This window comes from Micromys minutus, assembly GCF_963924665.1.
Source record: "Micromys minutus genome assembly, chromosome: 6".
Classification (NCBI taxonomy): domain Eukaryota; kingdom Metazoa; phylum Chordata; class Mammalia; order Rodentia; family Muridae; genus Micromys; species Micromys minutus.
In genome coordinates this window covers 46,293,574-46,319,309 of record NC_137975.1, presented here as the reverse complement: position 1 = coordinate 46,319,309, position 25,736 = coordinate 46,293,574, and the positions used below count along the sequence as shown (strand labels likewise).

General features: G+C 36.0%; 1 protein-coding gene across 1 annotated transcript in view; it reads left to right on the top strand.

The window, feature by feature from the left end:
• MALRD1 (MAM and LDL receptor class A domain containing 1) overlaps positions 1–25,736 on the top strand; it is a gene marked incomplete at both ends in the record, with an annotated part of 691,362 nt that overhangs the window by 371,082 nt on the left and 294,544 nt on the right. The window lies entirely within an intron of this gene.

Sequence of the window (25,736 nt, the reverse complement as noted above, 5' to 3'; positions counted from 1 at the left end):
TTCATGTCTGATGTTTCTCTGTTGAATTTGTGTTTTATAAGTTGGATATTTTTCTTGCTGCTTATATTATTATAATACCTTTATTCTATATCTTTAGTCTGTTAGTTGTCTTTCCTTAGATTTGGGAGCTTTATTATATAATCGTATTACATAGTTTTATTTAAGTTTCATCATCTACTCTAGATTCTCAGAAAAAGACTAAGAATTGGAAGAATACCTCATGTGCCATACTTGAATGTTTTGGGTATACTACTATTAAATCATTGCTTTCTTTATTGGCATCTAAATGTAATAGTTCCTTGACCTTGTCTTGTCTTCCATCCGTGATATCCTTTCTTCTGCTTGATCATGTCTTCTGACAATGATTTCAATTTTATATGTAACTGGGAGACTTACTCTTTTAGGTTTTTCTTTGTTAAATTTGCAGTTTGTTGAAATGGCTGTCTTGAAGGTTTTATTGTTTATTTTTCTTCCACATTTTTGTTAGTCAACAGTAATGGGAACAATTATGTGACAACTTTGGTTTTATACTACCAAGTAAAATATATATTGCTGAGTATAAGCAAGGAAGGAAGTGGGCATTGTGGAACTATTTTTTTTCTCTGCTCTACCTGTTTAGGTTCCTGCCTTAACCTCCCTCCAGTGATGCACTATAACCTGAAAGTGAAAACCAAACAAAACTTCCTCCTTTATGTTGTTTTGGTCAGAATATTTTATTGCAGCAAAAAAACAAAAAACAAACAAAAAAAAAAAAGTGAAAACCTTGGACACCCTCAAGTTACAACCACATCCTTGTGAGTGAAATCCATTCACTACCAGAAATTAAATCACAAAGGAAACTCAGAAAAAAAGATTATGAAGTGAGCTGAAATGAAATTGCAGCACATGAAAACCATAACAGTTGGGCTCAAGACCCTCTTAAGCTGAACTGCAAGCTTCCATTTTTACCTAGATTCAGTAGATTTCAAATAGAATGCTTCCTATGGTCTTTCTACAAACCACTGCTGGGTGTAAAGCACTTGCTTCATGCTATAAATAGGAAAGGAAGCTTCACATTAAGGGGGCAGTTCCCTACTCTCTATATGAAACAGTGGGAACCTCTTTGCTCTGCACTTAGCGCAGAGTAGTTTGTCTTCTGTACTTAACCTGCCAATAGCCTTCCAGATAAATATCGGGTTGAAACTCTACAGCTATTCATTTTCTCCTCTGAATGAACTCTAAAGTGATGGACATGTTTATGTTGGAGAAATATTTCTTTTTAGTGAGTATATAAGAGAAAGTAAGTGGTAAGTCTCCTGAGCTTGAAAAACAAGGGCCCATAAAATGCTCAATACCAAAACTATAACTGAAGCAGCTGTAGAAATAAGTGGAATGGGCTGCATCCGATGAGAGCAGCATTCTGTGTCATAGCAGCATTATTCTTGATGGTAAATAGCACCTGCTTCAGCACTGAAAGCTCAAACTAACTTTCCTTAAATCTACTGCTTGCTTATACACTCTCTTCTTTCTCTTTCCTTAGGACAATATGTGTTTTATATGGCAAGTAAACTGAAAACCACGTAGGGAACCATACACTTAGATACACGTAGGAGGGCATATCTAAATAAATCATGAAGTCCTTCAGGGTTCTTTGGCTGCAGAGTCAACGAAAAACAGTGCAGCTCACAAAGCAGATTTCTACTTGCCTATGGGCACTAGTAAGATGTTTTGTGATGCAATAATTTGCATTATTTTTTGTTTTATTTGCTTTCTACGTATATTCTCTTCATTCCAAGGACAGGCCATTTATATACAAGCACTTTTGCTAAACACTATGAATAGTCTTCATTCAGCTTAAGATTTGCCAATTTTTATTCGGCTTAAGAATTGCCAGTTCTTGTTAAATCTGGTGGACAAACAGCTAGCTACTCGGTCCTCATAGTTCAGTGTCGCAGTATCCCCAACATGGTGCTGAATGCCTGGAGAGCCACTGGTCTTCAATTCACATTGGAAATCTCAAGAATCCAGGTAGTAATTGGCAGCAAAGAAAGAGTATAAAAATGACCACTGAGGAGTAGAGGCAATAAGCAATCAGGTTGCTTTTCCTCAAATCTCTATTAATCTGGCTACTCTCAGAAGTCACCGACTCTCTGGGAGGGAGTCTGTCAGTTACTGCCTCCCCAAAATAGCCTTACATGTCCACCTAGAAACACAACTCTTGAATGATTTCAGATCCAAGTTTACTCTGTCACAGTGACTGACCATTAAAATACCTCACATACTCCTGAAGCTTCTTTTGACTAAAGATTTTTTTTGGCTTAGTAATTCATATATTAGCACATCAAACCTACAGAGTTTTTTTAAGGTACTATGGATACAGAAGACTATTGTGGCTTGCTTTTATTGTTGCATTATTATAGTGTTATATTACTAAGTTAATGTGGGAAAAAGAGTAAATGTTTTTCTTATGTTTATGTTTATGTTGGTTTGTGGTAAGTAGTGTGTTTAGATGCCATGTGAAGAGTAAATCAAATAAAAACATCTTACAGTTCGATTAGTCACCCTTTAGGGTAGAAGGAAAAATTATCATTCTTAGGCCTTTGTGATAACTTTGTGTTCTTTATTAAAGTATTAGCAATAAACCAATCCAATGGTAACTGAAGTTAAGACTCTTAATTTTGCAGAAATCTATTCATACTGGTTTATATTGACCTCTCAAAGCCTATTTAAAGTTCAGTGCATAATTAAATAACCCCCCCAAAATGGAATGTGATCAGACCTATCAAAAGATACTAGATTACTTCATTTATTGAGATTTAAGTATCAAAGATTCCCCAAGAGCCCATATGTTCACCAATAGATTCTCAGCCCATGGCATTGTATGGGGGTGAATTACATATATATTTAACATAATTATAGGTAGTTCTTGGTCTTAAAGGAAACTCTGAAGGATAGATCTGTTTTCAGATGACTCCCTCTCACTATAATATGAACAGCTTTTCTATCTTCATTGTGATCTCCCCAAAGACAGGAGAACAATTACATGGCAGAAAATAATCTTTAGAATCCACAAGCCAAAGAAAATCCTTTTCATTTTCTGCCACATATTTGGTCACATTGAAAATGAATGCAATTAAAACATCCTTGCTCCATGATGTTTACAGATAAATCTTTTGCACTGGTGGGTTTTGTGTGTCAACTTGACAAAAGCTGGAGTTGTGACAGAGAAAGAAACCTCAGTTGAGAAAATGCCACTATGAGATCCAGCTGTGAGGCATTTTCTCAACTAGTGATGGGGGAAGCTGGGTGGGGTCTAGCTCACTGTGGATGGTGCCATCCCTATGGTGGTAGACATGGGTTTTAGAAGAAAGCATCCTGAAGAAGTCAGGGGGAGCAAGCCAGTAAGCAACATCCTTCCATGTCCTCTGCATCAGCTCCTGCTTCCTGAGCTGCTTGAGACCCAGTTCATGACTTCCTTTGGTGATGAACAACAATGTGGACAGTGTAATCTGAATAAACCCTTTCCTTCCTACTTTGTTTCTTGGTCATGCTGTTTTGTGCAGAAATAGAAACCCTGACTAAGACATCACCCATCATAATTTAAACAAACTTAGGGCCAGAGCCAGAACACTGAAATTACATCACACTTTCATTAAGTATACCAAAAGGTTGCTTGATATCAAACCCTTTCTGGACCTAGTAATTTAGGCAGTTGAATCTATTACAGGGATGAGAAGAACAGTCTCTTCTCTGGGAGAAATGAGTGACTTCTTTTTTACTTCCTAAAAGATAAAGGGAACATTTACTTCTCAGCTACATAGGAACTATGAATAGATTTCAAATGCCTATACTCCTGAGATTCTGATGAATAACCTATGGAGATATGGAGATCTATGGACACTTAGACCAGTGCTTCTCGTTGTTCCTAATGCTGTGACTCTTTAATATAGTTTCTCATGCTGTGATGACCATCAACCATTAAACTATTTTTGTTGATACCTCATAACTTTAATTTCGCTACTTTTATGAATATAATATGAGTATCTGATATGCAGGATATCTAATATGTGACTACTATGAAAAGCTCATTGGATTTTTCATAGGTGTTGCAACCTTCATGTTTAGTGTCACTGACTTAAACTGAAAAAAAAAATGAAGAAATTTTTGTTTGTGCCTCTGTGAGAAGAATAAAAAATTCTAGAGTTCAACAGTAAGAACTAAGCCACATCACATGTAGCTTTCTATTTCAAGCTACTATGATGATGTTGGGAATGAGATCTTCCACATAGTAGAGTTTACTGCTTTCAACTGTCTTTGTAGGTCTATATTCTAACCAGGGAGAACTTCCCCAGGTTCAGGAAACTCCTTACAGTTCATGGAGGATCCTGACCAAAGCTGCTCCAGGATTTAGACAAAAATTCCTGATGATGAGTACTTCGTGGCAGGAATTGATTAAATTTAGAATATGCTCTGAAAATATCACTCTGTCATGTGGAAGAGGCCACGAAATTTATTATTAGGCTTCAGAGATCCTGCATCAAAGGCTGTGAGCCAAAAGAGTTCTTTGATAAAGATGACAGACCTTTTTCTGAAACAACTAAAGTCTACATGTTGTGGCAAACAGGTAGTTTCCCTAGAGTTTAAAGAAAATGTACTTCCATAGATTCAGGATCTTCTGTCATCGTCAATAGTCCTCTACTCATCTATGAAGTCAATTATGTAATTCTCAGACCGCTTCTAAATTTTCTGCAAAACCTGAGGCCGAAACAAAGGAAGCTGATTTGCTGCCATTTAATGTGAGAAGAGAACGAGGTTGGATTTAAGTTTCTTTATCTCCTGTAAGACAAAAATCATGAATTATTCTCCAGCTCAAACAAGGCAAAGCAGGCCAGTGGACAGAAAGGCACATTAGAGAAACATTCCTTCTGAAAAGCAATTTTTCCTGAAGCATGAGTGACAAATATTAGATTAGAAAGTATAAAATGAGAAAGGAAATTAACTGTTATGTAGATATAACCATTCAGACTTAGTTAGTACAGAAACTTTACCTGGAAGCTCCCTAAATATTCATACAAAGTTCCATAGTCTTTTTGATCCTAAAAGGCATTATGCAGATGTTGCTAAACATACTTAGCATAAAAAATACCTGGGCCCACTGAGTCTTCATCAAACATTACATGTCTTTCTGATTTGTAGAGCATCTTGCAAATGTTACAAAAACAATGGATATAGACATTTTACCTCTGTATACTGGGAATTTGTCAAATATCACAGGGGCTTCCTTGACTGTGAGTAACATTTTGATGGGGAACTGCCATGAGAAAATCTGAAAATGAGCTGTCTTGTACTTATTACAAAATATGTAATATTCCAGGAAGAGAGAGAAAAATCACAGCTTTTCCAAAGGCATTCAAGGCAGTAGAGTTATTGTTTTGAACAATGAAATACCTCAACATATAAACTTACAATATCTAGATAAGTGTTCAGTTGATTGTCACCAACTAAATTTAGTTTTAATGTATGTGGTTATGACTATTTGACATGCTATAACTTCCATGAAAGAAAATATATCACCAATGGTCTTTGGTTTGTCATAAGTCATTGGTAATGTCCTTGTCTTGCACACTCTCACCTTGCATACCAGACAAGACTAGTTGTCATTGTAGTCTACTAGTGCTAAATTGACACCTCACACTTTTAATAATAGTTATTTTCATACTAATAAAGCACTAATAAAGTGAGAATAGCAGTATCATTGGAAAAGATATTCAGGTATGACTCCAGAAATAACTCAATAATTTTATTAAAATATCCAGTTCAGCTACACAATATGAGTAGATAGTTCTCCGTGTATCTCATGCATATTTTCATAATTTTCTGGAAAAATTACTAGCTGCTCTATTTGGAACTCACTTTGTACCAACATTTGAAAAAAAAGCAGAAATGAAAATTTTAGACTTGTCTACTTTCCATGTAAATGCAGGTTTACTAAAAAAAATTTGAATGTAAGGGTCATTTTTATTTCTGGTAAAATCACAGAAATTATCATCCTTAATACCCCAACAAATCTTAAGAAGATGGTAGAATGAATATCACAGATTGATCAAAACAAAGATTTCACGACTTAGACCCGGTCTATCTTTATGGCATTGTTTTCTCTCAGATCCCCACTATATCATGTACCTATCCACAGAAGATGTGTCCCTGTTCCCCTAATCACAAACTGACCTTTACATCCATGAGCCATTTGATCACATTCACTCATTCCGTTCAGTGTCCATTTCAACTAAACCTAACCAATTTTAACCAGCTTTTGGAGAATGAAAAATTGTTTTGATAAAAAATACAAGAAAGGAAAAACATAAACATGTTGTGGCCCCCTACTTTAAACTAACCATTACCTAATCACTCTGTCTGGGATATCCAGGCATTTCACTCAAGTAGACCAGAAAATTCTTGGAATGTAGCTGGTGTTGTCCACAGCACACAGTCCTACAGTAAATGCAATAAGCTTTCTCAGGGGTGCTCCTTTTGGAGCTAAACGAATTTTAATTCTGCCTGAACTTCAAGCATCTGTTTGCAATCAGTAATGATAAGAGACTTGTAAAAGGAGGTTTTTACCTGGAGAGCACTAAACTTTTTGCCTCCTTAGGAGGTCTACTCTATACATCTCCTATGAGACAGAATTAGAGGACTGGTACCAGAAATCTGGGGAGACCATGCAGCATCCACAGGGTTACCAGGAAACTCTGTCTCAAGATATTCTACTCTCACCTTTAGTTGAAACTAGAGTTCTCAAGGGAAAGAAGCAATGTTAATTAACTGCCTAATCATCTGATGTTTAGGAGCAGAGTGTTTTTGCTGTTCTATATTCAAAGGTCCTAGAGAACAGCCCAGTTTTATTTCACAGAGAATATACCTACTATTTTGATGTTTTCATTCTCCAACAAATGACTAAACCTGGTTATATTCAATTAGAAAAAAATGTACACACACCAGAAGGGTGAATGTGATCAAGTGGTACAGGTATGTACAGGTCAGTGTGTGCTCAGATTATAGACACATCTTCTATGGATAGATACATGATGTAGTAGGAACGTGAAAGGAAGCAATACCATAGAAACAGGCTGAGACTAGTTTATAGTCTTTGTTTTGATCAATCTTTGACCTTCTTTTTAGTTCATGCCTTGATGTTTCATTTTTTTAATTAAGCATTTTTGTTTATCTAATTTTGTTTTGAAAAATTCAATTAAATAGTGATACATTCTTTTGCAAAAGATCTGATAAATTATTAATATATCAAAATAGGCTTGAAAGTGAAACATTGATGCCATTAATAACTTTTAATAATGGAAAATATTATATGAAAATGTTCAGGGAGCAGATAAAGTGAAGCTTAGGATCACTTGAGTTTTGTGAACTGAATTTAATATTGAGACTTTTGGCCCTAAACATAGTTAACAAGAAAAATCTGCTTCCTATAATTAATCTTGCATTATCAAAAGTATATTAAACTGCCTGACATTTCTATGTATCTACCAGAATGATTTGATCTTTTAATGATGTAAGATACCCTCTCAGATTACACAGGAACTTTTCAAATTAATTCTCCTAATTTTTATTTCCTAGTTTTGTGCTTGTATTCATTTAACACTTCAGGAGACAATAATTTATTTTTAAATTTAGTTATAACTACTGCATTGATATAGCCTTTGATCCATTTTTTTTTCATCATTTTCTTAGTATACTTGGGAGATATTTTTCACTCTAAGAACCCAACAGATATATGGCCGTCATCACTAAGCTTCAAAGAGATTTCAGCATTACTTTTCTCAGAGAGAGCGCTTGAACACAGTAGAACAGTAAATATTTACCAATGTGTGATTTGCTGTGGTAATATATTTTGGCTGATTTATATAGACTTGGAGACCATTTAGACTCCTCTCAAGTTCAATTATGCAATCTATCCAAGAAGATTCTAACCTCTGTACCATTCAAGGAATTGTGTAGAGAAACATATAAAATAATACAAGTCAATGCCCTGCAAAACAGCATATTTACATTATTTGATATGATGCATTTCTGTCTTTTTACAAATAAAATATATCTTGATTCCACCTCAGGCTTCACACTATTCCATTTAAGTAAATAGTTGGTTCATTTAGAGTGTCTCATGTCAAATTCTAAAATAGGTTTCTGACCCCTTTCATTTTCTGTATATCCAACTTAAATCTTCCATGAATTTACCCAGACTATCATAAAAATGCTTTGGATCTGGAAGAATTTGGGGGAGAGGAAAAACATTATCAAAATGCTCTGTGTGAAAAGTTCTTTTCAATATATGAAAATAAAATTCCAATTTTGTTATTTTCACCATCCAGACTACAGCAATTATAATGGAATCAGCTTATGCCTGTCAGTTGTTCACTACTTTGCAGATGTTCCTTGTTTAGCACCTGTACCAGCCTGTGAACATGCTACATGTTTCAACTAATCTATTCTTCTGCTGTATGCAAGTCTCTACTGATTTCTTTCTGTGGCCTCCCAAAGTCTGAATTTTGACATCATTTGTTTCCTTTGATCCTTGGGAAGAGATATTAGTGATTTCTTATATCAGAATAAGATCAAAGTCAGCACAGTGTTCAATAGAACCAGTAGAATCCAACATCTGACTGTTGCCCTATCCTTATCTCCTATGACACTTGCATTACTCTCTAGGATCTAGCAATATGAGAGTCCCCAGGTCTGTTCAAAACTCCAGACGCTCTCCTCTAATAGCTTTGATTTTAGAAATGGCTCTTCCAAATGTGAACAACTGTTCATACATGGTCCTATAAACTTAGTCTGCTACCCATGGCTAGTGAAGCTATGGATCTTGGAGGAGAACCTTTAACCACCACTTTATTAAAACTGCCTAACCCCTGTCTATACTCTAAACATTTGTCTTTATACCCAAAGGTAAGTGTGGCCCTCTTCATTATGAAAACTTACCTTTGCAGCAAATAAAGAGCCCATTACAGAAAACTACAAACACTGAAATTCAGAGTAGTGGAGCCTAGTTCCAACAGATATAAATAATTAAGGCCCAGGGAACATTGGGCAAGAGAGGTGAAAAGATTTTAAAATTCAGAGGATCAGGAAATTTTCTGTGAGATTGGGTCCTGGGAATATTTCAAGCTCCATTCTTAATGTCCTACCAAAAGTGTTTTCATAAACATTAGCTAAACAAGAAAAATAATTGACATTCCAAAGGGTACAAGGAAAAGCTCAATATGCTACCAACCTGTACAAAGAACTCCAGGGAACCAAAGAATGCAGAAAATGAAAGAAATAGCCTTCCTAATGGAAGACACAGTCTAATTGATTATCCAATACCAAGTGTCCACCCTGAAAGCCCATGTACAAGTAACATTATACAACTGTGCCAGTGTGTACACGCACACACACACACCAACACACACACACACACACACACACACACACACACACACACGCATGCATGCAATCAAAATAGATGAGATTAGAAAAAGAACAAATAGTAGAATAAGGGGGTGTTGAAAGAAAGAAATAAAAGGAGAAATCAAATAATTGTATAATAATTAAAAAAATTAAGAGGTAGTAAATTCTTTTTTTATCCATCTATTCCATACAAAAAATGTTAATGCAGAACAAGTTGTGTAAAACACAATTTAAAAAGAAATAAATGGTATTGTAGTTGAGTTCTTGGGTCTTATCACCATCAATAGTAATGTCTTCTGCCATCTTGGTTGTAAGCATCTTGGACTTTGGCAAGTAGGGATAAATTATGGCTTGGATTTTAATTAATTGACTTGTGTTCTTGTAAATAGCTGTTGATGTCAGCATTTCTATATAGTTCCCAGAATAGTCCTATTCATTAAGTACCTATTTAAACCACTCACCTATGTTGTATTAAATTATCAGAAATTCAATTTTAATACTTGGTTCACATATGTATGTTTTTGTGTCCCTGTGTGTGTGGACATGTGAGCAAAAATGCTCATAGTGGCCAAAAATGTTAGATCATCTAGAGCTGGAAGTATAAATTGTTCTGAGCTACCTGGTGTGAGTGCTAGGAATAAAACTCAGGTGCTCCTCTGATCTACCCCTTCAGCCCCCAGGAGTTAAGGTATAGCCTAGTTATTGGTCCTTGAAGTCTTTTAAACTGTTGTTTGTTCACTGAAAGTTATTACTGGACTTTATAGAGGTGTTTTAATTACTATTGTTTTAAATTTGTATATAACAGATTCATATTCCCAGGTTGTGGCTGGCAGTTATACATTTAGTTCTCAGTTGTGAAAAGTTCTAATTTTAAGATGTAGTTTTATTTTATGTGTATGTGTTCAGTGTGTGTGTGTGTGTGTGTGTGTGTGTGTGTGTGTGTGTGTGTGTGTGTGTGTGTGTGTGATCTTCTGGACCTAGATTTACAGGTGGTTGGGCTGGGAAGCTCTGAAATAGCAGGAAGTACACTTACCTAGTCACCTGTCTCCCAAGGCCTTATCTCTTCATTTATTTCAATCCAATGTTAGGATTATTTTCTATGATATCAAGGGCTTATTTCAAATGTTTGGCTAATTCACTACATTTTAAAGTCAAAAAGTAATAGTCTCTCAGTCTAGGTTTCTGTTTTGTTTTGGTTTTTAAGGTTTGCTATTTCATCTAACACATGTGAATCTGGAATTCACCTAGAAGTGATTTTTATGTATGAAATTGTGAATGTTGCCAAACTTAATATGAAATGGCTTTGTCAACATTCACCGAAAGCAATTAGGTAAATATTCTATTCAAGAAACTCCAAAACATTAAATATTTAGGAATATATTCAATAAAATAGTGAAGGTTCCCTACAACAAAAAAATTCAACATACTAAAAATGAAAATTACTAAAGATACTTGATATTGGGAAAACATTCCATGATCATGAATTAGCAGTTCTTCTAGAAGCAAATGAAACAGCAATATTAATGATATTTACCCTGTCTGTCTATCAGAAATTTATCATTCCATGATCTATGCTTTAAATGAAAACACACAGTAGTGCATCCTTGATTTAAGAACCTGACGTGGTCTGCATGAAGGTTTTGTTTTTGCAGTTTTTGTTGCCCCTGACATGCACTTCCTTACACATAGATGATTCTCCCTGGCAAGGCTTGGCAACAGATCCTCTGTTCATGAAAGCTTTTGCCTATTTAGGCTTGAACCAAGGCTTTGAATAGCTCTTCTCTTCCTCCTCACTTGAACCATAAAATCAAAGCCACAAACACCTCAACTAAATCAATTTAAAAATAGTTTATGTAGTTAAATTTAAAATATGCCAAACAAGTAGAAATGGTATTAGTGAATAAAATAATATAGATTCGTTTTATTTCCTAAAGAAGAGTATTGAGCTTAAACAGTCTTTGTTTTATTTTCTCACATTCATATTAGATAATTGCCTCAGTGCTACTAAGTAAAATCTGTCTGAACGAGGCCAGTAAGGCTTACAAATGGATACTGCTTCATTATAGCATCAAAATCTCAAAAGGCACTCTGAATTGAGATTGTGTCTACAGAATTTTCATTAACATAATGAAAATAATTGCCTAATATATCAGAAGTATATATTTTCAACAAATTGAATGTAAGTTTTCAGAACAGAGGAAAGGACATAATTGTCCTTTCTCTATAGTAAATATTGGTGAAGATGGCCTGCCCTTCTTTTGCAAGCCATACATTTTATTTTTTTTTAAATCAAGCGAAGCTCCATAGCTGTCATTTTTGGAAAACAAAATACGCTGACTCATTGTCGACTCTTCCCTCTCAAGGAATGCTGTTGCTCGTTTAGTCTGCTAGCGTCTCTGATTTATTCCGCTTCCTCAGGTTTCTAATAGTTTTTATTTGTCCAGCATATATATCACCAGTACAAGTAGGTTTCTCTCAGGCATCGAGCTTGCTGACTGGTCCTGCAAAGTCACACCTACAACACTGCTCTTTATACAGCTTTATGGAGGGTAGCTGGTTATAGGAGAAGATATAGAAGATGGTTTTGACCCTGGGTGATTGAGCTAAAATCCATAAGTGTTTCAGGGATTCTTGGAGGGAGGTGTTTCACCATGTGTATGGTTAGAGGATCTCCAAGTAATCAAAGTTACTGAGTCAGGAAGGGAGAGGCGGAAGACTAACAGATGAGTCTGTGGTCAGCTCAGGGGCTTTCAACTGACCCACAGCCATGGTACTGAAGTTGTAAACCCTACATGTGATGAGAAAGTTTCTCTGTCTCTCCTTTTCTTCCTCCCTTCCTTGCTTCCTCCCTCCCCTTTTCTCTCCCTTTCCCAAAACAGTGAGACAAGGAGATGATAGAGTGAGACTTTTAAGGACTTTACAGTATGAAGGTGATTTATTTTGCATTTTGAAACTTCAGTAACAAAGGATAGACTTTAAAATTTAGGAGAATTTAAAAAATAAACGTGCAACAAAGGGCCAGGTATTAGCTGAAGAGAAAGATGAGTGTTCCATGTAACCCCTTTAGAAAAAGGGATTTAAGGGGTATTTAATGACAAGATAAATAGGTGTGGGTAACTGAACGTAAGAAAGAAGAAAGTCAGGATACTAATGATGTGTTCTTCATTCTCTTCGACTGTTCACTCTCCAGTGTAAGATTCATTTTGACTCCTGTCTGATAATTTTATATGGATCCTAAATATGGTAACAGAATTACATTTCTTTTTTTTTTTTTCTAGACTTAAAGTTGATAGTTTAAGTGTGCCATATCTTTGAGAAGTTTTCATAGAAAGAAGTGTCCAATCTTTTATTCCTCCCAAACCATGACTTTCAAAAACTTGTCAGCCTTCTGTCGCTTAATCTGAACTACTATTATTCAGCGGCGCTTCAGCCTGGCCTGGCCTGTATTCTAAGTTGAGAGATTTTTTTTCCCTTCAATCCTGTGTCTTGTAATAAGTTTGTTGTATGGGATCTTTCTGTCTTTCTTACTTACTTCGTTTCCTGTTTTCTGTCAAGCCTTGAATTATTGCTTTTTAAATAAAGTAAATGTCTATTTAATGCATTCATATAGTACTAAGAAATGGGCAATAAATTTAAAACAACGTATTCCTTATCTCTATTAATGTTCTGATTTTTAAAGACATCATTTAATTCTTGTATCTTTTCAGGACCCTCAACAGATATCCTAGCATAGGTCTGTACAGCAATTTTAAAAAATGTACTTGTTCTGTGTGTGTGTGCATGTATCCCCTCCAACAAAACTATTAGACTCGTCATCCCCTTCCTACCTCTCATTTTTCACTTGAAAAATCTTTCCCTCTACATTCTGAATCCCAAAGCACATTTTCATTACATAAAAGGTTTAAATGTTTTCAAAAAGAAGACACAGAGTCATAAAGTAGTAGAAAAAGTATGGGAGAATTATATTTAATATTGGATGACAAAAAGCCATTGAAAGAGAAAATCAATAAATTTTGTTCCATAAAATCACAAGATATAATTTTGCTGAAATGATTTTTATCTTGAGTTTTATCCTTAAAATCAAGCTCAAGCTCCGTCTGCTAGCAGACACTCTATTTGCGATATCTACAGCAAAAGCAATTCTCCATAAATACTCTAAGCCTCTGTCATGCAACTTGAAACACCATGGGAGATTATTACATTTTTTTCGTTATTTGGAAGGAGAAACATGCTGTAACAGCTTCCTGTTATGCTGCATGGTCAAATTTCAAATGTCAGAAGCTCAACCTTATTGTCTTACTTTTGTAAGCGTAACATGCTATTAACTCAGTATGTATAAATTATTTACAACTGAGGCATGAAAATGTCACTCAAAGTTAAAATTATTAAGGAACATTTATTTTTTATGTGTCTTTGTATTTCTTGTTTCAGTGTTCTTTCACTATAGAATTAAAGAAACATTTATATTACCATACCATATAAAGACTAAATGTTACATACACAAACTGAGTCTTTAAAAATGATGGGATTAGGTGGGAGAGATGCCTCTGGCTTAGATTGCTCCATGATCTTCCAGAAGACCAAATTGCATTCCCAGAACCCATGTCAGTTGACTCACAACCACCTCTCCACCCCCCGGGTATCCAATGCCCTCTTCTAACTTCCCTAAGCAAATACACATCATACACATATATAAATACACATGCACCCAAGTCCACTCTAAGAGGAACAAATGCTTAATTGCTGAGGCGTTTCTCAGGCACTGAAAATATCTTTTTAGGAACAGTAACCGTTAGCATATACTTTATCATTAGGTCGAGACTATGGAAGTATTTAGATAAACGTTCAGAATGAAGAGAATAGATGTTTCAGAAAGAGTATCTAAAAGAATTGGCCATTTATTTATATATGAGATTGAGTCTAGGGTTAAGAAACAATGCCCAGTGAACCTAAGAACTCAGAAACATACTAATCCTTGAACTGAATCATCTTTCATGCTAATAACTAGTGATTTGATCATAATCTCCCATTTTTCGTCCTTGTCCTCCTCCTCTTCCCACTGAACTCTTTCCTAGTTTCATATAGGTGTATGCAGCCAAACCACCTGATCATTTTTGCCTATGAGCACCAGATTGAGGGATCATTAATTCTCCTTGACCAAGAACAATTTATCATTGGCTATAATAGTAATGAACATTACTGGTCCTTCCCCAGCTACCATTAACTAATATATGTCTTCATGGAGAGATGGGGACTAATGAGTTCCTCTTATGTTCCTGATAATATGTTAATGAGCAGGCCTTTCACAGTTCTTGTGTAAACAGCTACTACTCTTATGAGATTATTAGAAAAGTAGCGTAAGGCAGCTTTTCATAGTACTTCTTTCCAGCCTCCAGGTCCTCTGTTCCTTCTGCTCCCTTCTGTGAAATGATCCCTGGGCTTTGGAAAGGTGCTAGAGGTGGCTTGTTTGAAGAAGGAATGAGCTATCACTAAGCCAGCAATTATTGTTAACACTTCAGCCAGATATAAGTCTCAGTAATAAGCATTGCCCATTGCAAATAGAAGTTTTTCTGACCAAGCTCGAAAATGTCACTAATCTATGGACATAAATGTGTTAGAAGGCAATTGAACATCATGTCCATAGAGCAAAAGAGAAACAAATTCACACATACATTCTATGGCCAGCATCCTTCCTTCACATCATGGGCTTTTGACCAGGCTTACTGTACCAGACATGAATTGCACCTGAGGAGTAAATCTGAAATCCTGTCACAAGGTGTTTGGTTACTCCTGTGGTAGTCCTGCCTTATTGCAGCCCTGGGCAGATCTTGCCTGACAGGTTGGTGTTGAAGCTTATAGGGTTCACAGCTGGGGAAGTCTCTTAATGACTTTGATCCCTCAGCAGCCTACATCACACCTCCCACCACTGTGAAGGCTAGACAGCAGGGAAGATGCTCCCAGATCATACCAGCTTTACTCTTCCTTGTACTTCAACCAAACAGTGCTGTATCTTTAGTAATGTAGTCTTAGCATCTTTTTTTAAAAATTTTGCACAGCTTTCACAGGAGAGTAAATGAAAAGTATTTTAAAATCATGAATATAAAGGTCTTTAATATGATTCAGGATCTTTTAGCAATGATTCAGTTTGAAGTGGCTAGTTTGCTTTCAGAAGATAATCAGAAGCCCTGACTGCTTTTGTTTATGGCCTCACAATACACATGAAGAGTATTTTTCTTGATCCAACTCTGTTAGCAAATAAAGACAAGAGCAAAGTACCAAAAGAAAAAGCAATCCTGGTGCAGAACAATTAGGGAGCTTGTTCGATGCTTTTAAACTGACTAGACATGTAGAGTGCATCTTTCATGTTCTATGATTCAGCATTCATAGTGTCCTGGATACCAGCATCAACCAAGTACTTCAAGATATATGTGTTAAAATTAATAATCAAGAAAACACACACATAGGTAAATCTTTTACAGCTGTAGAATAACATGATAAAGATGAATAAGATCATCTTTTTCAGCCAATGTGATGGTGAAATATCACATCATTTCCCTATCTTGACCTTGGAGAAGTAATGTCTGACCTATTACTTTATTCTAGTCTGCCTTTGTTGGATAAGATTTTTAAGTAACTACTCACAGATTTGTTTCTATTTTTCCATGGTATCTAGTCCAATTAAATATTCTTCTCTTCACCTTCCTTTAAGCAACAAAACCAAAATCTACTTTGAACACCTTTCTGCTTAAATACTTCTTAGTGTCCCAGTGCATTTACCTTTGCTGCAACAACGGGTAAGCCTCAGTTGTCCAGCTGCAGATACCTGTACAGGGTCCTTGGCTAGATGATAGTGATAAAGGAGGCACTGGGGACATTCTATTATATCTGTGAACCGTCTTAATAACTTGTGAATGAAGTTGTTAAGAGGTTTTAAACTTTTCATATTTTTATGTTTTTCTTTTTTTATTCCTTTCATTTTTTTACAGTTCAGTGTTTGTCCCCTCCCAGTTTTCCCTCCTACAGTTCCTCATTCCATTCCATCTCCAAGAGGATGTCCTCCCATGCCCGCAAGGTCTTAAGTTTCTCAAGGGTTAGGCCCATCTTCTCCCACCAAGTCCAGACCAGGCAGTCCTCTACTTCATAAATGTTCAGGGCCTTAGGTATGCTGCCTGGTTGGCAGCACCCTGTCTAAGAGATCACAGGGGTCGAGGCTAGTTAATACTACTGGTCTTCCTATGGGGTCATCATCCTTCTCAGTTTCTTCCAGACTTTTTCTAATTCAACCACAGCGGTTACTGAATTCAGTCCAATAGTTGAGAACAATTATCCACATCTGTTTTAGTTAGTTGCTGGTTGAGCCTCTCAGAGGAGAACCATGCTAGGCTCCTGTCTGGAAGCACTCCATAGCATCAGTATTAGTAATACTGTGAGGCCTTGGAGCTTCCCCATGAGATGAATCTCAAGTTGGGCAGGCCACTGAACTTCTTTTTTCCTCAGTTTCTTTTCCATTTCTGTCCATACAGTTAGATGGCAGAAACAATTCTGGGTCACAATTTTTGACTGTGAGATGTTTTACTATGTTCCCTCTCCCACTGTTGGGCAGTTCATCTAAGGTCCCCTCACTTTGAGTCTTGAGAATCTCTCACCTCCCAGGTCTCAAGTACTTTCTAGAGGGTCACCACCCCCCCACTTTCTACCTCCCATGCCACTCCCCAAGGGTGCATATTTCCATTCATTCAGATGGCCCTCAAGGCTTCTCTCCTGTTTTTCCCCATATAACTAATCATGTTCCCCTTTTCACACCCTTTACCTTCTCCCACTCAGGTTTCTCCCACCCTCTGTCTCCTCTGATTATTTTTGTTGTTGTTGTTTGTTTGTTTGTTTTTGTTTTTCTCCCTTCCAAGTGTGATTGAAGCATCATCCCTAGGCAGGCCCTTATTGCTTGTCAACCTTCTTGAGGTCTGTGGATTGGATCCTAGGTATTCTGTACAATTCTGGCTCATATTTACTTATTAGTGAGTACATGCCATGCATGTCCTTTTAGGTCTGAGTTACCCTACTCAGGTTGATATTATCTAGTTCTATCCATTTGCCTACAAATCTCATGATATTCTTAAAAGCTAAAGAGTATTCCATTGTATAGATGAACCACATTTTCTGTATGCATTCTTCTGTTGTGAGATATCTGGGTTGTTTCTAAGTTTCTGGCTATCAGAGATAAGATCTCTCCGATCATAGGAAAGCATATGCCCCTTTGGTATGGTGGGGCATCTTTAAGGTATATATGCCCAAGAATGGTATAGCTGGGTCTTCAGGTAGATGTATTGTCATTTTGTTGAGAAACCTCTAGATTGATTTCCAGAGAGGTTATACTAGTTTACAATCTCACCAGCAATGGAGGAGTGTTCCTCTTTCTCCACAGCTTTGTCAGAATCTGCTATTACCTAAATTTTTATTGTAGCCATTCTGGTGTGAGGTAGAATCTCAGGGTTGTTTTGATTTGCATTTCCCTGATCACTAATGATTTCAAATACTTCTTTAATTACTTCTTGGCCATACAAGATTTCTCGGTTGTGAATTCTCTATTTAGCTCTATACATCATGTTTTAATTGGATTGTTTGAATTTTTTGAAGGTTACCTTCTTGAATACTTTATATATTTTGGATATTAGTCCTATATCACATGTGGAGTTAGTCAAGATTTTTTTTTCAATCAGTAGATTGCCATTTTTTCCTATTGACTATGTCCTTTCATTTCAGAATCTTTTTAGACTCATGTGTTCCCATTTGACAATTCTTGATCTTACAGTCTGTGCTACTGGAATACTGTTCAGGAAGTGCCTCCCCCATTGCCAATGAGTTCTAGGATCTTTCCCACTTTATTTTCTATTATATTAAGTGTATCAAGTTTTATTTTGGTCCTTGATCCACTTGGACTTGAGTTTTATGCAAGATGACAAATATAAAACTATTTTCTTTTTTCTGCATACAGATGAACACAATTTATTGAAGATTTTTTTTTTCATTGTATATTTTTGGCTTTGTTGTCAAAGACGATGTGTTCATAAATGTGCGGAATAATTCTGGGTCTTCAATTTTATTTTGTTGAACAACCTGTCTGTCTCTATGCAAATACCATGCAGTTTTTATTATTGTTGCTCTGTAGTACAGCTTGAGGTCAGGGATGGTGGTTCTCCAAGAAGTTCTTTATTGTTAAGAAATAGTAGTAGGCCTTTTATGAAGGTCTGAGAGAATTCTGCCCTAAACCCACCTGGTCCTGAGCTTTTCTTGGCTAGGAGGCTTTTGATCAAGCTATCATTGAATAGAGCATTGTTCAGCTTTTATGTGTATGTGGGCTTTTTGTTGATTTTGTTGTGATTGAAGACCAGCCTTAGTCCATGTAATCTGATAGGATGCATGGGATAATTTTGATCTTCTTTTATCTGTTGAGGACTGTCTAGTCAAATCGATGGAACTAGAAGGTATCATCCTGAGTGAGGTAACACAGTCACAAAAGAACACAAATGGTATGCACTCACTGATAAGCAGAAACTAGCCAGAAAAGCTTGGAATATCAAAGAAACAATTCATGGAACTAATGAACCTCATAACAAAGAAAGACCAGAATGTGGATGCCTCAGTGCTTCGTGCAAGGGAAAGCAAAACACTCATGGGAGGAATTACAGGAACAAATAGAGGATCACGGAATGAAGAAAAGATCATTCAGAGGCTGGCTCACCTGGAGATCCACTCTATATGTAGCCACCAAACCCAAGCACTATTGCTGATGCCAAGAAGTGCTTACTGGCGGGAGCCAGATAGGATGCTTTTTCATAGGCTCTGCCAGAGTCACACAGATACAGCTTGCAAGGAACCATTGGACTGAACACTGTGAATCCAATGAAGGAGCCAGAGAAAGGATTGAAAGAGCTGAAAAGGATTATAACCCCATGGGGGAAAAAAAAAACATTATCAACCAACTATCTCCTCCACAGCTCCCAGGGACCAAATCACCAACCAATGAGCACATATGGAAAGACCCATGGCTCCAGTTGCATATGTAGCAGAGAATAGCATTGTCTGGCATCAAAGAGAAAAGAAATCTTTGGTCCAGTAAAGGTGCATTGGTGCAGAAGGTGGTTGAGAGAGGGAGCACCTTCAATTGAAGCAAGAAGAGGTGGGGGTGGGATGGAAGTGGGAGCAAAGGGATAACATTTGAAATATAAATACAGAGAATATCCAATAAAAAAGAATTGTCATTATTTTTATTTTTTGCTTTTCACATGAATTGTTCTTTCCATGATTTTAAAGAATTGTGTTGGAATTTTGGTGGGGATTTATTGAATTATAGTTTGTTCATCTATAATATGAAGAATACATTTCTCTAGAGTTACTTTGTCTTCTACTAAGTATTATTCTTTGTAATGTTGCCACTGAATATTTGTCAAGAACCTTTTACTCTAGATGGTAAAAGCAAAAACGTTGGGAGCCATACCCATCCCTCCTCAAGGGTTAGCTGAACTGCCTGCTTGTTTGCCTAGACACTGGGATTAGGAAGTACCCTCCATTCAAATTTAGATGGGCCCAGTCACAAACTGATCCACACCTGAGTTTCTGTTTATACTTCCCAAGGTTTCAGACTCACCCCAGGGGGTGTTGCTTCCAAAGAGCAGCTAGAAAATTTGCATACTCCCTTTGTAGCTGTACATCTCTGAAAGCTAGATTGAGAGAGTAAAGCAGTATAATCTGGTAACCTGAGTAATGGAGTTATGAGTTGGTGGTGCAGTCACCACCACAAAAAGATGCCTGGCTTTCTGTGAAAACTTGAAATAATTCTATTTAAAGCTGCAGGTTTATTGTTGTCTTAGAGTTACCTTTCTTCCTTATGAATTCTGCCCAATCCATATGCAATCTGAAATTCAGCCAAAGACTTGAGCACATTTCTGCATCTTGTTACCTACACTGGTCCTTTTTCATTAGAGGCCTGTCTTACTGATTTGAAATGCTTCCACCTTGCTGTCTTATTTAGTCACAGAGAGCCCAGACTTGTGTTTCACTTTTAGAATTCAGCTAGGAAAGCATGACATAGCAGAAAATTGGGGTGACAGTATGCTGCACCCTCTTGTTCTTTTGAAGAACTATGCTCCTATACATCCTGTTTTTAGTATTTGACATAAAATGGTTTAATGTGTTTGCCTCATACTCTAGTTGCTTACTTTGGAAAGAAATTTCAGAACTTCTTTCCCCTTTCCAACTATAAGCAGAAGTTATTTCTTTACTTACTTCGATTATCAAATTGTCTATGATTTATTAAAACAATTGTTTTATGGGTATGTAAGTCAGTACCAGATTTTCTTAAGTATTATAACATCCTGAGCCTCCTTAAGCCTTTCTTCAATGTGCTGGTTCATCTTATAAGAACTTCACATACAAACTAGAGGTTTCTAAATAGAGGGAAACTGAAGTGACAAAAATGCCTCCATAAAAACTGGAATTTTCTTAAATAGTGATTCTTGTGGGAGGAAGGGTTCAGTCCATTGTGGTTGATATTGGCTGGGATTGGAGTCCTGGGTTCTTTAGGAAAACAAATTGAGTGAGCCAAGGAAAGCAAACTAGTAAGCAACAACTCCTCCATGGCCTCTATCACCTATTGCCACCAGACCCCTGCCCCACTTGAGTTACTACCCTGAATTTCTTAGATGATGAACAGCAGTATAGAACTCCAAGATAAATAAATCCTTCCCTCCCTGCATAGATATTTGGTAATGGTGTTCTATTGTAGCAATAGAAACCCTAATTAAGCCAAGAACAATATGACTGTTTTGTGTCATCTTTAAATTTTCTTGTGCATACACACAAGTCTGAGGCTCATCTTCAACTTTTTAAAGTTTTTTTCAAACATTACTTTTTATCTTATATTGAAAAATCCATGGTTCTTGGTTATTTACATTTGGAGCAAGGTTAAAGATTCAGTGATCAAATGTCAATAAAATTCATAAAAGCAATAATGAATTTGATCAAAGAATGACAGTATGATGAAATATGTTTTGATTGAGTTTACTGAAATATTTTGTGATCATAAGATTAAAATATTGAATGTACAAAAACTACTGTTCCTAGAGCTTGGTGTTCATCATTAACTTGGTCCTATTTCATGTGTGGTCCAATGCTGAGACTGATAATACTATATATTTTCAAGATCTATTGAAAAGTTGTAGATTTTGCATAATAGCGCTCTGTGAGAACATGAGTCTCAAGTGTAGTCAGAAATGAAATAGGAGAAGAAAGAACTGGTTTGGGGCATTTATGGTATTTAGAGAAAAAAAAACAGATAAAAATATAATCATCCAATTATGTTGTATTTATTTTTATTCTCATTGTTTTGCCAATGCAGAGCATGATAAAGCAGCATGCCACCATCTTAAGCTTGAACATGGCTATCTTATAGTTAAAACAACCTAGGTTCATCTCTGTTTATGTTTAAATCTCTCTAAAAGATTGAGCTATGTTCTACTGGTAACATTACTATAAATGGTTCAATACTTCAACAACCACACATTTGTTTCAGGAGGTTGTTATGACCAACTTGTTATGTTTGTATTCTGCGTTTTTAATGCTTTCTATTAACCTGACAAATTGCTCCTTTGGAAACCATCTCCTTCTGAGCCAGAGAGAGCCAGAAAGAGAGAGAGAGAGAGAGAGAGAGAGAGAGAGAGAGAGAGAGAGAGAGAGAGAGACAGAGAGACAGAGAGACAGAGAGGAGGCAAAACTCATCTTCCCCATGTCCAGTGCTGATAACTTAAAATATACCTTAGGGAAAAATAGTCCATGTACATGAACAGCAAACATTGCTTTAATTAATTTTGCCATGATTTGGGTTAATGGTCTTTCTCCTCACTTCTGTCGGAAGAACAGGGCATTCAGGTTATTTTCTTTTTTTTCTTTTTTCTTTAAACTTTATTTTAAAAAACAAAGATAAAAGAAAAAATTTTAAACATTTTTGCAGAAATGTATACAAATACAATTGTATCAGTGTTTGGCGTTTTTTTTTTTTTTTTTTTTTTTCTTTTTTTTTAAGGTTTGATACTCTGCATTAAGGTCTTACTATTTACAATGAGCAAAAAGTACATGTAAAGCAGGGTGTAACCCGGAATTTGTCAATGTGTTCTTGGTGTGTAAGGATTGAGCATAATGATTTTTTTCTCTTCTTTCTTTTCTTTCTTTATTTTTTTTTCTTGAGCTTCACACAGTCTGTGAGTTGTTTCTGGAGTGTTCAGTGCTTTCTGGGGTTAGTATCCCACTATCAGTGATACTGATATTATGTCTGTTCTTTTGTGACTGGGTTATCTCACTCAGGATGATCTTCTCTAGATGCAGCCATTTTCTTAAGAATTTGGTTAAGTCATTGTTTCTGATGGCTGAGTAGTAGTCCATTGTGTAAATGTACCACAATTATTGTATCCATTCATGTACGGAAGGACACCTGGGTTCTTTCCAGCTTCTGGCTATTATAAATAGAGCTGCTATGAACATTATGGTGCATGTAACTTTGTTGTATATTAAAGTGTCTCTGGGGTATATGCCCAGAAGTGGAATAGCTGGGTCTTCAGGTAGTACTATGTCCAATTTTCTGAGGTATCGCCAGACTGATTTCCAGAGTTTTTGTATCAGTTTACAACCCCACCAACAGTGGAGAAGTGTTCTTCTTTCTCCGCAACCTTGCTAGCATCTGCTGTCATCTGAGTTTTGGATCTTGGCCAATCTGACTAGTGTGAGGTGGAATCTCAGGGTTGTTTTGATTTGCATTTCCCTGATGGCTAAGGATGTTGAGCACTTCCTCAGATGTTTCTCAGCCATTCGATATTCCTCAATTGAGAAAGTTTTGTTTATCTCTGTACCCCATTTTTTAATAGGGTTGTTTGATTCTCTGGTGTCTAGATATCTGAGTTCTTTGTATACCTTGGATATTAGGCCTCTATCTGATGTGGTGTTGGTAAAGATCTTTTCCCATTCTGTTGGCTGCCATTTTGTTTTCTTGACAATGTCCTTAGTGTTATGGAAACTTTGCAATCTCATTAAGTCCCATTTGTTAATCTTTGACCTTAGAGCTTGAGCCATTGGTGTTTTCTTCAGAAAAATTTCCCCTGTACCTATGTGTTCTAAGGTTTTCCCTACTTTCTCATCTAATAGTTTCAGTGTATCTGGTTTAATGTGGAGATCTTTGATCCACTTACCCTTGAGCTTTGTTCAAGGAGATAAGAAAGGGTCTATTCTCTAGATGTGAAAGACAAATGGGAGAAAATGGGGTTAAATTTAATGACTGTATGTTAAGTTGAATTCTAAAAGATGTTTCATAACTATATAGAATTTCTTCAGATACCTTTCTGTGGGTAACTAGAAGCATAGAAATGCTGTCCACAGAGAGAAGACTGTCTACCCAATTGGCACATTCAGAAAGGAAATTTCAGTCTAGTGCATATAGAAGTATCCACAGCATTGTAATTTCTTCATTTAACAAAATAAAATTCTATGCCATGATGATGAATGACAAAGTTAATTAATAAGCATAATGTCTGATATAACAATAGATGCCTGGTAAGTACATTACTGTTTATTTTGGTTTTTTTTTTTTTTTTGTCTTTATCATGATTCTAACAAAAAATTACACAAAACAATTTGGAAATAGATAGTAGTGTTAGTTGATAATTTCTCTTGCCCTTTATCAAAACTAGATTGTAGTAGGCTACTAAACTATAGTCATACTATCTTGTGAAAGTATACCTAAGAATACTATAATTGGTAAAACTATATTTGAAAAAATAGTCTCTAGTCTGATAGACCAATCATAAATTTGTATACAATGTATTCCTGACCTAAAGTTTAAAAGAACTGCCTGATTATTTTACTCCTGAGCATACAGATCTGGAACCCTGTTACCAGTTAAGAATATATATATATATAATACTTGGCATTAGCTTCTTGTATCATAAACAGGACACTTACTAAATAAAAGCAGAATCAACAATATAGATTACCATTACATATCCTACAGGCCTACTATCAATCTTTATATCCCCCATGAATGTTAATCAATAATAGTCTGATTCATAGGACTCAGAGTCAGTGGGCAATGGAGCTTCTGAAGACTTCATTTTAACCAAAGCAACCATCTTAGAAGACTAAGGCCAAAATCTCAACCATCTGAGTATTTTAAGATAATTCCAGAAATTTTAAGCCGTTTAAACTATTCCAGGAATGCAAAAGACTTGGGAAGTTAACCTGCACCTTCTCAGTGTGTGTCTGAAACAATGAATTGTGGCTAATTATTTAACAGCTCCCTTCCATGTGAGTGAGCCATAGTCCCAATAAGGGAGCTATGGTCAGCAGCAGTTTAAATAAAATTTGGTGATTAAAGACTTGATAGAGTCTGAGTGGTGTTTTGGTAATCTTGGACGCCACAAAATCATTGTGTATCATCATATAAACAGAATGTATTGTATTATAGTAATGGCATTTTCTTTATTAATATAAAGATTGTGTTTAAATATAGTCTTTATAGCTTTATAATTGTGCTTTTCATTCATGTAGCTTCACATTTTTTAACGGTAAAAGTTAATCAGTATCTCAAAATACTTTCTCCACTGATTTTGTGTGATATATTAAAATTTTACCATTTTTCTGGTCTTATATGCATCTATATTTCTTCCTTTATGTGGAAGGATTCAGTTGTAGTTTGATTCAGTTACTTTAGAGAAATTTATCTTAAGAACTGGTTTTATTTTTCTTCTCTAGATAAATTGAAATTGGCAGAATCAATGTAAGTGTTATCTTTTGTTAAAAAATATGATAATGTATTGATTTCTCAACTTCTCAGTAATAAAGCTTCTCCCAGCCACAATCCGACTAACTTTCAGCAGTGTGTCCTGCCACGTTCAACTTTTGTTCTATTTAATCCAGTACATTTAGAACATAATGTAGAAAACATGAGAGCTGGGGCCAAATAGAAACTCTTGTTTTGAAATAAAAGAAAACAGAAAGTATTATCTGTAACCTTCCATTTTCTCACCCATAGGTGAGAAAGTAAAAGTAACTTGTATTTCTTTGTACCCTGAAGTGTTTGGCATTATGATTCTCAAGTGAGTTCCATAATTTAAATATTTAAAGTCTTTAGTCTTATCATCAATATACTAAAATAAACCAAATAAAAACTGCTTGATTTATTACTGGAAGTAAGTCATGTGAAAAGAGAATGCATTGTTGCCATATATTTTAAAGGCTTTGGAGAGGGAAGCCTGTTG